Source organism: Hyperolius riggenbachi, chromosome 6, assembly GCF_040937935.1.
Source record: "Hyperolius riggenbachi isolate aHypRig1 chromosome 6, aHypRig1.pri, whole genome shotgun sequence".
Lineage (NCBI taxonomy): Eukaryota > Metazoa > Chordata > Amphibia > Anura > Hyperoliidae > Hyperolius > Hyperolius riggenbachi.
In genome coordinates, this window is record NC_090651.1 from 140,237,884 (window position 1) to 140,254,986 (window position 17,103).

At 42.8% G+C, this 17,103-nt stretch overlaps 1 protein-coding gene across 10 annotated transcripts in view; it reads right to left on the reverse strand.

The window, feature by feature from the left end:
* Nucleotides 1-17,103, reverse strand: part of OLFM3 (olfactomedin 3) — a 407,311-nt gene that overhangs the window by 206,075 nt on the left and 184,133 nt on the right. Inside the window, exon 1 of one of the 10 annotated variants that reach the window (XM_068240016.1) lies at nt 7,514-7,558. The exons of the other annotated variants lie outside the window; for them this stretch is intronic. The gene's annotated coding sequence lies outside the window, so the exon portion shown is untranslated. Of the gene's footprint in view, nt 1-7,513; nt 7,559-17,103 lie in introns of those variants that run through there. 10 annotated transcript variants of the gene reach the window in all.

The window sequence follows — 17,103 nt, forward strand, 5'->3', positions numbered from 1 at the left end:
CAAGTTGGATACGGTCATCGTTCTCCTGGATCGGAGCTTCGATACAGAGTAATGCTAGTTGCTGTCATAAAACACAGTGCATGCATACAGATCCATAATAATGTTCTAAGTAGAGAATTACTTGACTGCTTGATGAAGGACCTACAGTAAGGACCTTGAGGTCAAACAGCTGAATCATTTCATAAGTGCCAGGAATTCACCTTCTTCTGGACAGCTTTCTTTAGCATGATGTTCATCACTCCTGACTCCAAGTGTGGAATAATCTATTATCACTGCATTATGTGCCTTCACAATATCAGGTGGCCCAGAGCGCCAATTCACAATGCCCTGTCAGCCCTGGCTGGAGCAGTGGCAGGAGATGAATAGCAATGAGTCCCACCACACCACCATGGCGAGCCGACTACCCTGTTTGTCTGCAGACTTAACCTCTACAATGCCTGACACATAGCAGACGTATAAACATTGCATTCAGAAAAAATAAACCTTTACAAGTACACAGCAAACAAAGCTTTTGTTATTCATTCAGGCTATTACATGACCATGCCATCTCACGGTATTTGAATTGCTCTTAGACTGTATAATTTTGTTTTCAATACCTTAAAGAGAATCTGAAGTGAGGAAACTCAATTCAGGTTAGATACAGTACATACCCATGTAAAGGGAAAGCTCTGGAAGACATAGAGCCTTCCTGGCGTTCTCTCTGTCTCATCATTCCACTGCTGTGCCCTGGTGAATCTACATGTCTCCGGTACTCCTTGGTAGGCTTCGAACATACTTGTGTCCCCAAGTGCTTCCAAAGATGGAAGCATCTGTACTGCACATGTGCAAACCTGAACTTAAGAGTGTGCAGAACAGACTGGCTCACCTTTAGAAGCACTCGGGGACAGAAGTACTTTGATGCTTGCACGGGGAGTCCCGAAGAGGTATTTGACATATTGATTAAGAATATCAAGTTCAATTAAATATATAGAGCACAATAAAGAAAGCCAGGGATGCGAAGCAAACATGTACATACAAAAAAGCCATCCATCTAGCACATACATGTCAAACTCCGGCCCGCGGGCCAAATTTGGCCCTCAGAGCCAATAAAATTAGCTCTCAAGTGGTTTACCCACTTTGCATTAGGTTTGGCCCACTCTAGACCACGAGGGAAGCTATATCAGAGGTAAAGCCCTAGATTACTAGGGAAGCCACATGGGGAGGGGCAATGCACTAAACACCAGGGAACTGCATAGGAGAGGAAGGGGGCCAATTTGGGACATTTATAAGGGAGGAAGGTGGCCAGTAGACATTGAGGCTGGCCTGCAACTTGTCTCAGTATACAGTTTCAGCCCACTTTGTATTTGCGTTTGACACCTCTAATCTAGCAGTAAATGACTATCAAGACAAAAGTCAAGTGAATAATAATACATTTATTAGGGATGTATACCACAAAAAAATTAAAAACAATTAAAAACACACACAACATGGTAGAGGGTATCAATAATTCCAGTCTTATGAATCCATATGCAGAGGCGTATCTAGAGGGGTGCAGGCATGGCTTGTGCCATGGGCGCCACAGCACCATGGGCGCCATGGCTGCCTCCTCCTCCCCTATGCTTCACCACCATACTGAGGGATGCCTCTCAGGCATTTGTACCTGCTCTTATATTGGAGGACATCTTCCATTACCTATACTGGGGGGGTCTACTTATACTGGGGGACACCTGCCAAAACTATACTGGGGGGTTACTTATTCTGAGGGGAACCTCTCATTACCTATACTGAGGGACTACTTATACTGGGGGGACACCTCTTACCATTTATGCTAAAGAAGGCTACTTATACTGGGGAGACATCTATAACTACATATACTGGGAGGGCAACGTAACCATGGGTCTACTTATACTGGGTGAATTACTTCTGGCTACCTATACTAGGGTGCTACCTCTGGTTACTTTTACTTGGGGATTAACTCTAGCAACCTATACTGGGCAGACTTGTATCATTGCATTATGGGTGGGGGGAGAGGGGGGGCACGCAATTTTAGTGTTTGCCATAGGCACTATGTCACCCAGATACGCCCCTGTCCATATGATAATGGCCACAACAACTCAATACAATAATATAGTCTGGTAGCATTGGGGGATATATAAGGGACCCCCAGTAAAAATAACCATATCTCTGAAGAAGCAGATCAGCTGCTGAACGCATGAGATTCATGCAGCAGTGGTGCTGAGGGTCTTTGCTGCACCTGACCCTGCGGGCAAGCGTTTTTTTTCACTCCATACTTTTCTTTTTTGCATGTTGGTGTTTGTTATTGGTTCATTTCCTTCATATCAGTTTGTGGCACTTTCACTGGGTCCACTGTGCCATCATTCACAATGTGTGTTTTTTTGGCCATACCTTACCTGTAATATAAATTGTGATTTTCATATCTGCATTCTCTAACTTGTGCTACCCACAGGTACAGGTTGCCTGTCATATTATTGTATTGAATTGTTGTGACCATTATCATATAGATTCATAAGACTGTGATTATTGATACCCTCTGCTACGCTATGTGTGTTTTTTAATTTTTCTGTGGGATACGTCCCTATGCATATTAAGTAACTTCAGCGAGGCATGGTGCTGTAATGATAGGCTGAAGAAAGGACAACGAATGCTTTATGGTATCCAGAACCTTCCATCTACATAGGTAAGTATCTCAACTGAAGCAAAGTTTCTTTACTTTAGGTTCACTTGAAGGGATGTAGTCTCGGGCCCACTGACCTTTTTCCTCTGCATTGGTCCTCATTTGTAGCTTGTCTTTGGAGCCTGCCACAGTGATACTTTTTTTTAATGCACAACTTTTTTTTATACTTTTTCTAACCCTAGGACAACTTTCTTGCAACCCCTATTTCATTTGCAGCATTCTGTGCACAGCCCCTTATTCCATGTGTAACATCTATATTCTGTAATCCCTTTTTTCCTGTATAGCTTCCTTGGGCAATACCTCTCCACTTCCACATATTAGTCTCCATTTGCAGCCTCTTTTTCTCTATTATCAGCCTCTTGTTTCATATGAAACAGCCACCATACCATGTCCAGTTGCCTCCTAGGATTGCAGCCACCCAAAGCCCGGGCCATTGTGGCTTTTCCAAGATCTGGCTCTGGATATATGTAGACCCAAAATATTTCTCTAGTTTTTTAATTGCTGCTGACTCTTAAAGAGACAGTGAAGCAAAAAAAATGATGATATAATGAATTGGTTGTGTAGTACGGATAATTACTAGAACATTAGTAGCAAAGAAAATATTCTCATATTTTTATTTTCACTTATATAGTGTTTTTTTATAACATTGCATCATTCTCTAATATTTGCAGTTTACACACTACTCAGCATTCTAAATGATTTTACAGAGCAGGCCAGTGAACTTTTGAACTTTCCTCTGGAGCGGAAAATAAAATACAGTGACTGATAGTTGAGATAACACGCTTCAGAAGACAGAGCTCAATGAAAGTCTTGGAGATCAATGGCTCTTTTGCATAGATAACAACTGGAGTTTCTTAACTCTTCCTGTACTGGAAACAATATTAGACTTATGTCTCTGCTCCTAATGTTTTATTTCTTAGCTGTACTACACATAAAAATCATAATATCATAATTTTTTTTATTGCTTCAGTGTCTCTTTAATGCACAAGATTCATTTTGAATCATGATACAAATGGTTTTGTGTGTACTGCACACATTATCTTGTTAACAATTACCGGTTGTATCCTAAAGTAAAAAGAAAGCTATTAAAAAAATCCTACAAAATAATATACCGTATATACTCGCATATAAGCCAACCCGTGTATATGCCGAGGTACCCACTTTTACATAAGAAAACAGGAAAAAGTGATTGACTCGCGTATAAGCCCCCTCCCCAGTATAGACCCCACCACAGAAGCCAGATGTGCCCCCAGTACAAGTCAGCTCCCCTCCCCATAGCCAGATGTGCCCCAAGGATGATACAGCTGTGTCTCAGGATGTCACACAGGAAGAACTATTGATCATTGCACCGCTGAAAGGTTGCTGACATGCTCTGCTCCACATGCCAGGGGACAAAGGTAGTCTTGAGCAGTGCGCTCTGCACACCATGTTGCAGGGGATATGGGGCACGGAAACAGCAGGGAGCCAGATGGAAAGAGCAAGTGCATGATTCTTACGCTCCAATGCTAGTAACAAAACCTGCTCCACTATCTGTCCTGCTCCACTGACTCGCATATAAGCCAAGGGGGCAACTTTTAAGCATATTTTTTGTGCTGAAAAATTAGGCTTATACACGCGTATATACAGTATACCAAATGCACACAGCTTTATGTCACCTATGTTTCCTGAAGCATTTCCTGTTGCTATAGGTGCTCTATGAATCTACAATTGTTTGAAGATTAACGTTTTTATTCCTTACAAGGGAGAAGAAAAAGCAGAATCAGCCATGTTGCTCATATATGCTGTCAAGATCTGACTGAAATTAACTTAATATAGTTAGAAAACATTTCTTGACTTGGGATAAGTAGTCAAACCCTTGGAATCTCATTCATTTTGTCCTTGAGAACAGTAAGAATTTGACTTCAAACAAGTGACTCCAATAAACTAAATCTGGAAAATGGAAATCTGTCACCCACAGAGCAGTGAGGAATAGAAAGATTCTAATCTCCCCATGAGGATGGGGATTAGCGGCTTTAGGTCCCAAAATGAAGATTCAGATTCAATCGATAAACTAGCAACAGAATTTGCCCTCTAGGAATCAAAGACCTTGCTCTAGCTGACACACAGCACATTCAAATTCAAATACAGTGCATAGCGTGCATATTCAAAGCCCGAGGTTTATACACTGGGTAATGCAATTTGCTAATGGTGTACAGTGTTTCTGTCCCAGGCATAACTATACTTTTTTTTTTTTATTACAGAAACCGCTACCAAGAGATTTGCTGTTACAACCTACAGCCAAATGGCCTATATGCCAAAACACTTAAAAAGAAAAAATAAATAAATTACAGAATCAGTTCCATAAAAATCTATGTTGGTTATAGTGAGTAGTGGCATATTTATAGTTCTATCCCTTGTGGCTGTCACTGTGTCCATTGCTTTATGAGAAAAGACAGCTGCCAATATGATTGACAACAGAAACGATAGCAGTGACATCTCTGGATTAAAATAAGGTACTACACCCTTAAGGCACGCGTACACATGACAGTAGTCGTCGGATCCAGGAATGTCCAGATCAGGTGACAGTTCTATGTGTATCTGTGCCTTTCAATCAACAAACTTTTTAAAATCTAAGAAACTGCAAAATCTTGTCCGATTATGTTTGTCTTTCCTTAAAAAAAATCAATGCTGGTGGTCAAGTTCTTCTCTTTACTCTATAGAAAACAAAAGTTTGCTTTCTTAACCATTTCAGCCTGCAGGGATTTTTTACCTTATGCAACAGTGCGATTTTCACCTCCCATTGATTCACTAATAACTTTATCACTAATTATCACAATGAATTGATCTATATCTTGTTTTTTCTGCCACCAATTAGGCTTTCTTTGGGTGGTACATTTTGCTAAGTATTATTTTTTTCTAAATGAATTTTAACAGGAATGTTAAGAAAAAAATGGAAAAATTCATTATTTCTCAGTTTTCAGCCATTATAGCTTTAAAATAATACATGCTGCCATAATTAAAACCTATGCCTTTTATTTGCCCATTTGTCTTGGTTATTACACCATTTAAATTTTGTCCTTATCACAATGTATGGCGCCAATATTTTATTTGGAAATAAAGGTGCATTTTTTAGGTTTTGTATCCATCACAATTTACAAACTTTTATAATTTAAAAAAATGTTTGTAATATACCCTTTTCACATGTATATTTAAAAAGTTCAGACCCTTAGGTAACTATTTTTTTTTTTATTGTAATTTTTTTTTTCCATGAACAATTTTATTTGGCTAATTTTCGGTGTGGGAAATAAACAGTTAATTTTAAATGTAATAACGTGTGTTTATTGTATCGACAAATGTATGTAGATGTAGTTTTACTATTTGGCCACAAGATGGCCACATTGAGATTGTTTATTTTTTTTGGTTCTTCTCGCTTCCAGGAAGCAAGAAGAGGATGGGAAACTTTTTTTCAGAAAGATCGCGGCCTCTGATAAGAGGCCGTCGGTTTTCCTGCTGGGGACTTAGATCAATGTTCCCATTCATTGATCTCCGAGTTACCTGGGGCGGCATGGGGGCATGCAGGCGCGTGCACGAGAGTGTGCCGAAGCACGCATCAGAAGCAGAGCAGTCGCCTGGGTGTGAGGATCACGTCCAGGTGGCATAAATGGTTAAAACAGAAAGTATTTGTGATAATTCAGGTTGGAGTGAGCTCCGAGATGTCTCCCAGTGCATCTCTGCTGAAATATGAAAATCAACCACTGTCGTTCCTAGAAGGTAAACACACCTCCAGATCCGCTGGAATGCAATGATGTGTCAACTTGGTAATTGTACAGAGCCACAATAATCTAACATGCATACAGACTGTTTCGGATTGATTGATACTCATCAGTGCATGGCATGGATTAATGTGGCTTTATGGAGCAGGACTTCAAACACCCAGAGGTACAGACTAACCAGCAAGCTCATGGTGACCCAGAACTCATTGGAGTGTGTAAGGGGCTACAATGGTCCAAAAAGCCACCTTACTAAAATGCTATGGAAAACAAGTTTGCTTTCTTAAAACAGAAAGTATTTGCCATAATTCAGGTTGGAGTGAGCTCCGAGATGTCTCCCAGTGCATCACTGCTAAAATATAAAATATGTAGCCCCTCACACACTCCAATGAGTTCTGATTCACCATGAGCTTGCTCTTTAGTCTGTACTTCATTCTATAGCATATATAGATATTAGAAGCACTTGTTTAAGACATTCAGGACTATACAGGCCTTCTAATTAAATTCCTACACTATCTGCAGTAAGTACAGAATGCTGCTGAAAGGCTTTTACCAAGCCAATCCTGCCATTGCCACATAACACCAATCCTTTGTTCACTCCACTGGCTACCCAAAGGGAGCATCTTCTTGAAATATGGCCAACTAACATTCAAATCTGTACACAATTTAGGCCCTGGATACTGGAAAAGTTTTGTTGCAACTGCATCAAACTTCATATAACCTCAGATCATCAGGATCTAATAACTTTAAATCCCCTCAACCCCAAAGCCTTTGGAGACAGAGCCTTTTGCCATGCTGCTCCAACCCTTTGAAACTCCTTGCTACACCCAATAAAGACAGATTCAATACTGTGAAGAGGAAAGGAGCCTAAACCCCTGTGTTGGACAGAGGAAGCGATCTTGACAATACTGTGCAAGTCTGTGTAGTTGTCATCAGATGGTGCTGCTCTCTTGGGTGCCACTCTAGGTGGTATATAATCTGCAGTAGACAGTGGGATGTGGGGGATGGGTGGAAAAACAAGGGGTGGGGGGAGAGCACACTCAGGTTGTCATTCAATAAAAATGGCCAGCCGGCCGTGGAATATTCTCACGTGGATCTGTGGCTGACTGTCCCATACGGAGTGGCCAGCAGAAAGGCTTTGTCCCACTTGCACCGGGGACCAAGTCTTGGCAGAAGTCCTCCTCCACAAGGCGTGCAGACAATAGCCTCCTTCAGAGCTGTAGTAGCAGGCCGCTGTTCTGGTATATTTTCACCTACAGTGTAGAGAGAAGGAACGCTACAACCACCGATATGTAATCCAAGGGAGCAGGGATCATGAGTCTCAAAACGTACAGGCAAACAAAATATCCCGCTGCACCATGGATGGGTATAAAAAATTCCTTCAATTTTATTAGCACATCAGTAGATACAAAAAGGCTGACGCGTATCGGAGCTCAAAGGCTCCTTAATCATAGCCAGCATACACATATTCATCACAAGTTTAAATAGTCAAGTGCCAGCCCCCAATGGGCATGGCCTTAGCTCTTAAAGTGACACACACAATATACATATAAAATGGCATAGCCAATATGTAAACATGAAATGTATAGAAAATATCTTGTTAAAAAACCAATGATGACATGGTTAGGCATCTAGATAAATATACAGCTTGAGGAAAAGAGAGAAAGAGGAAGGGCAGGTAAAGTCAAAGAACATAGAAAAAGCATGGAAAGGGCACAAGAATTAAGCTCTTATGTCATAAGTGAGACTTACATCCATTCTGGAGTTTAGGCCTGTTGGTATACGTGTGCCTAGTCTCCATATCCATAAAGCCTCCCGTTTCAGAAGGGATCTGTATAGGTCACCTCCTCTGGGTGGGCGTGTTACCCTATCTATACCCTGAAAAGTGAAACTACCCATATCGCCCCGATGTTCTTTCAGGAAATGCTTGGACACACGAGACTTGAGAAATGTATGTCTCATTTCTAATACACCTAGCTGGGCCATTAAAATGTTCCGAGATGCGTTGCCTCAGGGGGCGGGTAGTGCACCCCACATACTGCAGTCCACAAGCGACACAAGTGATAAGGTAAACTACATTACTAGTGTTACAATTTATATATTGCTTCATCTCAAATCTTTCCCCCTTGGAGATAGAGAAAATCTCATGTGTCTGATTGTGGACGCAACAGTACCTGCAGGTGCTGTACCCGCACCTAAAAGAACCTTTGTAGGCCAACCACGTTGGAACAGATCTGGGAGAACTGGAAAAAAGACTCGGAGAGAGGTGGGTCCCCAAAGTGGGAGCACAGCGTGCGGAGAAAGTACAACCCTCCCCCAGGATCCTACGTAGTTTGGGATCCGAATGCAGGACTGGCAAATATTTTTTTATAATGTTAATAACCTTATTATACTCCAAACTATAAGGAGTTGTAAAGGCCAAATTTCTTGTCCGCTAGTCCCGCCCTCGGAACCCAGAAGATCCTGACGATTCTTCTTTAGCACCTGCTGTCTCGCCTTTTCAATTAATGAGCTTTTGTACCCCCGCTCCCGAAGTCTCTCCCCCACTAAATCCAACTCCCGTCCCAAGGCGCTAAAGTCGAAGCAATTGCGAGCAGCTCTAACCATCTCCTCATAAGGGATCGCCCTCAATGTATGGCTTGGATGGCAACTGGAAGCCAACAGAAGGGAATTCCCAGCACAGGCTTTCCTAAAAGTTTTAGACTTAGTGATGATTCTGCCTGAGACCTCAGAACCACACAAAGTCAGGTCCAAATAATCAATCTCAGTAGGACTGTAACACATAGTAAAAGATAAATTGAAACTGTTATGATTACAGTATGTCAAGAAATCAGGCAGAACATCTGAGGGACCGCCCCATATCAGCAGCAGATCATCTATATACCTTCCATACCAAAAAATATGATCAAAAAAGGGGTTTTCCCCCCCAAAGATGCGGAGCTCCTCCCACCACCCCATGAACAAATTCGCCAGGGATGGGGAGAACTTGGCTCCCATTGAAGCTCCGCACCTCTGGAGGTAGAAAACCCCATCAAACATAAAATAATTATGGGTCAATAGATGATCCACCGCCAACATGAGGAGGTCCCTAGTAACAATAGAAAATGAGCCATACTTCTGGATATGAAAGTCCAGTGTTTTGAGGGCGAGATCATGGGGGATAGAAGAGTAGAGCGCAGCCACGTCCATCGTAACCCATGTATATTGGCTAGACCACTCCAAAGGCTCCAAGCTATTAAGTAAGTGTGTTGTATCACGTAAATAGCCGGGTAACCGTTGGACCAGAGGTTGGAGACAACCATCTACCCATTGACCCAGACGCTCCCCCAAGGAGCCAATGCCTGCAACAATAGGTCGGCCCCTGGGGGGAACGTCCGGTTTGTGTACCTTTGGGAGGTGGTGGAAAATGGGGATCACTGGTTTATCCACCATGAGATAGTCTCTCTCCTTCTCTGTAAACACCCCCAGGGAATAACCCAGGTTTAATAATTTTTTAAGTTCTGCCTGGAACCGATGGGTAGGATCACCCGCCAGGACCTGGTAAGTGTGCACATCTCCTAGTTGTCGTAAAGCTTCAGCCTTGTACATAGCCGAGTCCAAGACGACCACAGCCCCTCCTTTGTCCGCATTACGAATTACAATTGAATCATCACTTTGGAGGGACTGGAGCGCATCTCGCTCCTGTCTACTGAGATCTGAGCTTGCTCTAGAAATTCTTTGTAGCTGAACCAATTCACTTTCCACCAAGTCCTGAAAGGTGTCAACTGCTGTCGTTCTAGCCTGTACAGGGTAAAAGAATGGTTTGGAGATGGATACGGGGCCCAAAGCCGCCCCGGTGACTGGGCCGCCCTCTACCCTGGACACTTGTTCCAGGGTGAGGGCGGTTGAGGCCCCCTAGAAGGGAGGGACCCCCCCAGGCGCCGGGGCAGCACAGACAAGGGGCCCCGCAGCTGCCCCCATACCACCCTCTAAATCACCAAGTTCCAAGAAATGCTTTCTCACCATCAGGTTCCTGACAAATTTGTTGATGTCTAGCATAGTGCAAAAGACATCAAAATGACAAGACGGTGAGAAAGAAAGACCCCTCGAAAGAAGAGAAAGCTGGGTGTCGGATAGCTGGATACTAGAAAGTTTAACGACATTGGAGTAGGTGCCCCGGGATCCTAATTTCTTATGTTTTCGACCTGCCCTCCTCCTGCACCCCCTCTTTTGTTGTACTTGTATTTCCGATGTTTCTTCTTGGGATTCTGATTAGTAAGATGTGGGTGTTGTGGGAGCAGTGACCTAGTTTTAGCATTATGAAAGAGGGTTGAGCCTTCTGAAACGCCTGACAGTGCAGCCGCCTATAGCGGCATCACAGCACTCAGGCTAGGTGGAAAATATACCAGAGCAGCGGCCTGCTACTACAGCTCTGAAGGAGGCTATCGTCTGCACGCCTTGTGGAGGAGGACTTCTGCCAAGACTTGGTCCCTGGTGCAAGTGGGACAAAGCCTTTCTGCTGGCCACCACGTATGGGACAGTCAGCCACAGATCCAGGTGAGAATATTCCATGGCCGGCTGGCCATTTTTATTGAATGACAACCTGAGTGCGCTCTCCCCCCACCCCTTGTTTTTCCACCCATCCCCACATCCCACTGTCTACTGCAGATCTAATACTGGAGACACTTAAGTCCAAACTGAAAAGCCATCTGTTTAGCATAGCATTTATGAACACATAACTTTTACTATGTAATGCATTCCACCCTGCAGCTATGTATTGATCTGAGACATATCTACTGTGGATGAATCACTGTTCAAAAGTGATTTTGTAGCAATTTTGTGTGTACTTGTGGTGTTTTGAATCAAGTTTTTACCTACATGCCTGGTTCATGTGCCAGCTTGTAGCCCCACCCCCAAGCACAGAAGCGATGACATTATGTGCAAGGGGCGGGACAACTCCATGGAAGCTGATGTATGGACCCGACATGTAGCTATAACTTATCCAAAATACAGCGCTTGCGAACGCCAGAAAATTGTATCACAAATAGCGGCCAAAAACAGTGACTAAAGCACTTGCACTTTAGGACTACAGAGAGAGCACAATTATTAACCCTTAAAGAATTCAAAAAAGAAAGAAAAGAAAAGGAGAATGCAGGCAATTACTAAGTTGGATTAGTACTATATTTAAACATTTATTTCATCACATCGTAGTCATGTCAGGTACATTTTAAGTGAGCTTCGTATTCCTCTAGCTCTTGCTGGGCATGTGCCATCTGCTGACTACAAATGGTTCATATGAAATATGCATGTCTACGCTTAACAGAAAAAGCTTTTAGTACTAGGTGAGAAAACACACACACACACACACACACACGATACAAAACATGCGCACATGAGCGCCCGCACACGTGCTTACTATGATACATTTTCTTTCCATTGAAGATCACCCTTGTACTTGTAAGAATTCAGTATCCCTCTGTTCATACACAGCTACACTGTGAAAATAGATGGAAGCTTCAGAAGTCAAGGAAGAATGATCCTTGCAAAGATAAAAATGTTTTAGCTGAATAGATGTACTGTACTGAAAACAACATTCTCTGCTCCAGGAAGCACAGACTGACACCTACTTTCCTGTGCAACCTCAGATTCCTTACTGTGTTGGTAGTAATGGCTGTACAGATCCACACTTGTGCCGTGCATTAGTGGTGATGGCCCATTTGTGTTTATTGTCTGAGAGATGCGCCTTGGATAATGTGTCTGCAGCCTGGACCTTAATGAGCAATTTACTGATCTGGTCTGAATACTCTAGACATAGTGGGGTAGCATCTTAATAAAAGCCTCATTACCATGAGCACTGCAGTTGTGTGTACACTAGCTTGGGTTAACTCCCTCTAGACCTCTTAGGACTCACAATGAAAGTTAAATGTTATAATATAATGTTATGATATAATTACAATAGTGTTCCTCCTTTTGTACCAGATTAGAATTTCTTTATTGTGCCATTTTTTATGCATAAAGTCTGACCGTGGTACATACTGTTTCACAGTCAGGCTTTATGCAAAAAAAAATGTATATGTATATTTATGGTTACAAAATCTGGTGACATGTGGTCTTTACTAAATCCCTGTGTCCCTGAATATACTGGTGGACTACTTGGTGTCTACCTACCTGCATCCTCCTTTTCTTTTTGTACTTTATACGTTTCTTAAAAGGTTGTTCATTTTTGTAATAGATTGCTCATTATGTATGTGGCTGTACAAACAAACACAAACAAACACAGAACATTTATATCGCGCTTTTCTCCTGGCGGACTCAAAGCGCCAGAGCTGCAGCCACTAGGACGCGTTCTATAGGCAGTAGCAGTGTTAGGGAGACTTGCCTAAGGTCTCCTACTGAATAGGTGCTGGCTTACTGAACAGACAGAGCCGAGATTCGAACCCAGGTCTCCAGTGTCAGAGGCAGAGCCCTTAACCATTACACTTTCCAGCCATGGTGGGGGTATGGTACATACCCCCACCATTTAATTTTGTATTTTATGGACTATTGATTACTGTTCCAAAACAACATAATTGTGTTCCTATCGACTGTAGACTTTCAGGGAAATCTCCCGTATTGTGTATTATGGATATTTATATGTTTTATTTCTTTTTATTTCCTTTTATGAGAATATTATTGTTACTGTTTTAGCTATCTTTTAAGCACAATGCAACCTAAGTTATATTGTTGTGGGCTATTAGAACATATATTTATGTTTTTAATATAGGCCCTTTGTATTGACCTGAGGCAGTGGACCAGCACCCGTGAAGCGCAGTGTCTTATGTGCATCAATAAATATTGTATCTACCTCATGCGGTTTGTTCTTTGATGGGGGTAATATCAAACTACTCCTAATCTTATAATCGTTAATTCGATTCTAAGCATCTTTAGGGCTCCTCCTACAGTTTTTTCTAGCAGTTTTTTGAGGTTGTTAGCCCTCTATTATGACTTTCATTTAGTGCCCCTTGAGTGCTCATCAAGCCTGCAGCTTTTTTTCCCCCCTTGGCTTTTCTTCAGTCTTTTAGCAGTGAAATAAAGTAAAACTGTATGTGGCTGCAGAGCCACATTTTTCCTGTCGCTGGGGAAGTGTGTCTTCCCTAGTCTAGCAGGCTAGGCAGGGTATGCAGAGTGGGCAGCAGGGAGCTTTTAAAGTTACCTGTTCGGATGGCTGGATCAGCTTCTTCTTCCTCCACCACGGTGGTGATGTAACTCCGACATGTCCTCTTGGTTTCGATCACATGTGATCAGGATCCAAGAGACCTTGTCAGTGTTACAGCTCCACCCAGTGGTGAAAGAGGGGTGATGGAAGAGTCCCTTTCATCTCTTCATCACTCCTCCTCCACCACTAGGTGGCACTGTCTCCTGGATCCTGATCACATGTCATATCATGTGATTGGGACCCAGAAGGCATGTTGGAAGTTTAGAGCCACAAGTGGAGGAAGAGAAGAAGCTGTCCGGAACAAGTAACTATAACTGCTCCCTGCTGCCTGCTCATTTGGCTGCACCAGAGGTTTAAAGAGCATGGCAGTTTCAAACAAAATATTTAGTTTGAAACTGCTAATGGGTTAAGCCAGCAGCAACCTCATTGTAGACATCAGGACCAGATACATACCCACAGAGTTTGGGCTTCTTACTCTAGTAAAGAGGAGACTTCTGGTTTCAAAGTAAAACTGAAATCTACAGTAAGTTGGCCTGATGCAATTCACTATTTTCAGTTTTCACCTAGGAGAACATGTTTTATCTTCTATTTACAATCACGTTTGCACTCTGAAATTGAATAAGTACCGTAAAGAAGTTGAAAAAGTACTGTCAAAATTATTCAGAGTATTTTCTTACTTGCTGGGGGCTTAAAAGACATTTATCATGTAAACATATCACTTTGGAGAAAACTTAGGAGAAAAAGTGAATTGGTTTGGTTTGTCTTCTGTAAATAAAGACAAAATGATGTACAGAGCATGTATATCATGCTTTTTTCTTCTGGCAGACCCAAAGCACCAGAGCTGCAACGACTTAAGGCCCATTCCACGGGCAACCAGGATTATTAGGGAGCCTTTCCTAAAGAATCCTTAGTGTTTTACATACTGGCTTGAGCCGAAATTCAAACCCTTGTCAAAGGGCTCAAATCCACATCAAAGACACCAGCTTTATCAGTACGCGATCCAGCTGACCCTATAAAAGTTATTCATATGTTCTCTTCTGAGATGGATGATTAACCAGAGGCTTCTTATGTCCCTCTCAACCCCACTGGCTGGTACCTTCTTCTTGTTCATGGTCATATTCCCCTCCGCGTACGATTGTGACCATACAGCACATGCACAACTATGGTCGCACCACAGCAGTGGCACAAAGCTGGTTGTGGATGAGCGACTTTGTGCCAATGTGCAGGCGTGGTCATACTTGTGCATTCATAGTACAATCACGCTCATACATGAAGTGCAGTGTGGCCACAAAAACATCAGACAAGCTCTTGCTGGATATGTTCAGGGGGACCCTGTACAGCAACCATGGCCTTGTGGAGGGATCGGGAAGCCTCGGGACTATCTAGGGCAGCCTTTCTCAACCTTTCTACCCTGGAGGAACCCTGCAAATAACTTTTTGATCCCAAGGAACCCCTGAAAACAATGTTTTGATCTCAAGGAACCCATGCATTTATTTTGCAGGAGGCATGGTCTTTAAAAGTATGTGTGGCTGTTTATTTCACTACCCCCTATTACACTGCCACTCAGTATACTGTCTCCTAACCCCCAAATTAGTGTTTCTTGTTACAGTACCACCTATTATAGTGTGCTCTATATACTTCCACCACGATGGGGGAAAATGCCAAGGAACCCCTGCAGAGTACTCAAGGAACCCTGGGGTTCCAGGGAACCCTAATTGAGAAAGTCTGATCTAGGGGCTTCCCTCTACGTAGCTAAGTATCTAACTTTACAGGTTTAATTTAATAACTTGAGATTTTTCATATGAGAAATGTGTCTTTTTGTTAGTAAACTCCAGAAAAGTACCAAATGATCTGTTTGTTTTCATAGGCATATTTACAGCACAATAAAGAAGAAATAGAAACAATATAATGTTTTGCAAATTATAATCCAATTAAGTTTCAAAAACCAGTACAAGCAAGAAAATTAACCCATTTATTCAGCAATTTATGATGTTTAAAAAATGAAATATATGCAGCACGCATGATTTTATTCCCTACAAAATACTCCTTAAACTATCGTAAGCGCATAATTAAAACCCACTAGATTACAGTTTTTAATGTGTAATTTTGAAAACAAAATTAACACAGTACTACCTAACAGTTATACCTAAGTGTTAACGCACTGTTTCCCAAGGAAATAACAACTATTGTAACTGAGCTTTTTATACCATATATAAACCTGTCCCTTTTATTTCCTTAACGGTCCCTCAAATAGGTCTGATGCTAATCTAGCCACTAAATTAGCCACTAAATTATTATTACTTAGGGATGGTTCAGACGGACGGCTGTCGGCAGCCGACGCTAAAAACTTTTTTCTGCTACTAAAAGCAGTTTAGTAACAATTGCTAGCGTTTTGTCATCGCGTTTTAAGTCGCTAGGGCAAGGGTGTCAAATTCAAATGCAAAGTGGGCCAAAATTGTACTATGAGACCTAGTCGCGGGCCAACCTTAATGTCTACTGGCCACATTCCTCCCCTATAAAGTTTCCTGGCGTCTAATGGCCCCCCTTCAACCCCCATACAGTTCCCTGGTGTCTAGAGGCACTTCCCTATACCGTTCTCTAGTGTTTAGTGTGTCCCCCTTACCTACGGTGACCATACGTCCCGCTTTACCCGGGACACGTCCCGCCTTCAGGGGGCGCTGTCCCAGGTGCATGAGGTCCCAGGAAACGTCCCGCTTTTAGCAGCGGGACGTCCCGGCCTCGGGACTCTAGCCACCGTACTGCGCTAGGTTATTCCCCGCAGCCCCGCTCCAGCAGCCTGCATTGTCCTCCGGCAGGCACAGGCAGAGCAGGGCTACGGCAAGATGGCGTCTGGAGGCGGAGCCTTGTACTGGAGACTATTAGTGTCTCCAGTACAGGGCTCCGCCTCCGGATGCCCGTAGCCCTGCTCAGCCTGTCAGCGCGGGAGACTGAAGGAGGATCGGCCGGTGGAGCTGCACACACACCAGAGGCCGGCTGCGTGAGGGGACTTCTGGCATCTGAGTAAATGCTTTTTTTTCTAGGTGAAATGTGCCCAAATATTTTTATGTTTAATTTGTGCTGACATGTTTGCCCCCATTGCGTTTATTTTTTGCTATGTTGCCCGCAATGCGTTTATTTTGTGCTGAATTAAATGTTGCCCACAATGCGTTCATTTTGTGCTGACATGTTTGCCCCCATTGCATTTATTTTGTGCTGACATGTTGCCCGCAATGCGTTTATTCTGTACTGACATATTTGCCCCCATTGCGTTTATTTTGTGCTGACATGTTGCCCGCAATGCACTTATTTTGTAATGACATGTTGCCCGCAATGCGTTCATTTTGTGCCGACATGTTTGCCCCCATTGCATTTATTTTGTGCTGAAATGTTGCCCGCAATGCGTTTATTTTGTGCTGACATGTTGCCCACAATGCGTTTATTTTGCGCTGAAATGTTGCCCGCAATGCGTTTATTTTGTGCTGACATGTTGCCCACAATGCAATTAT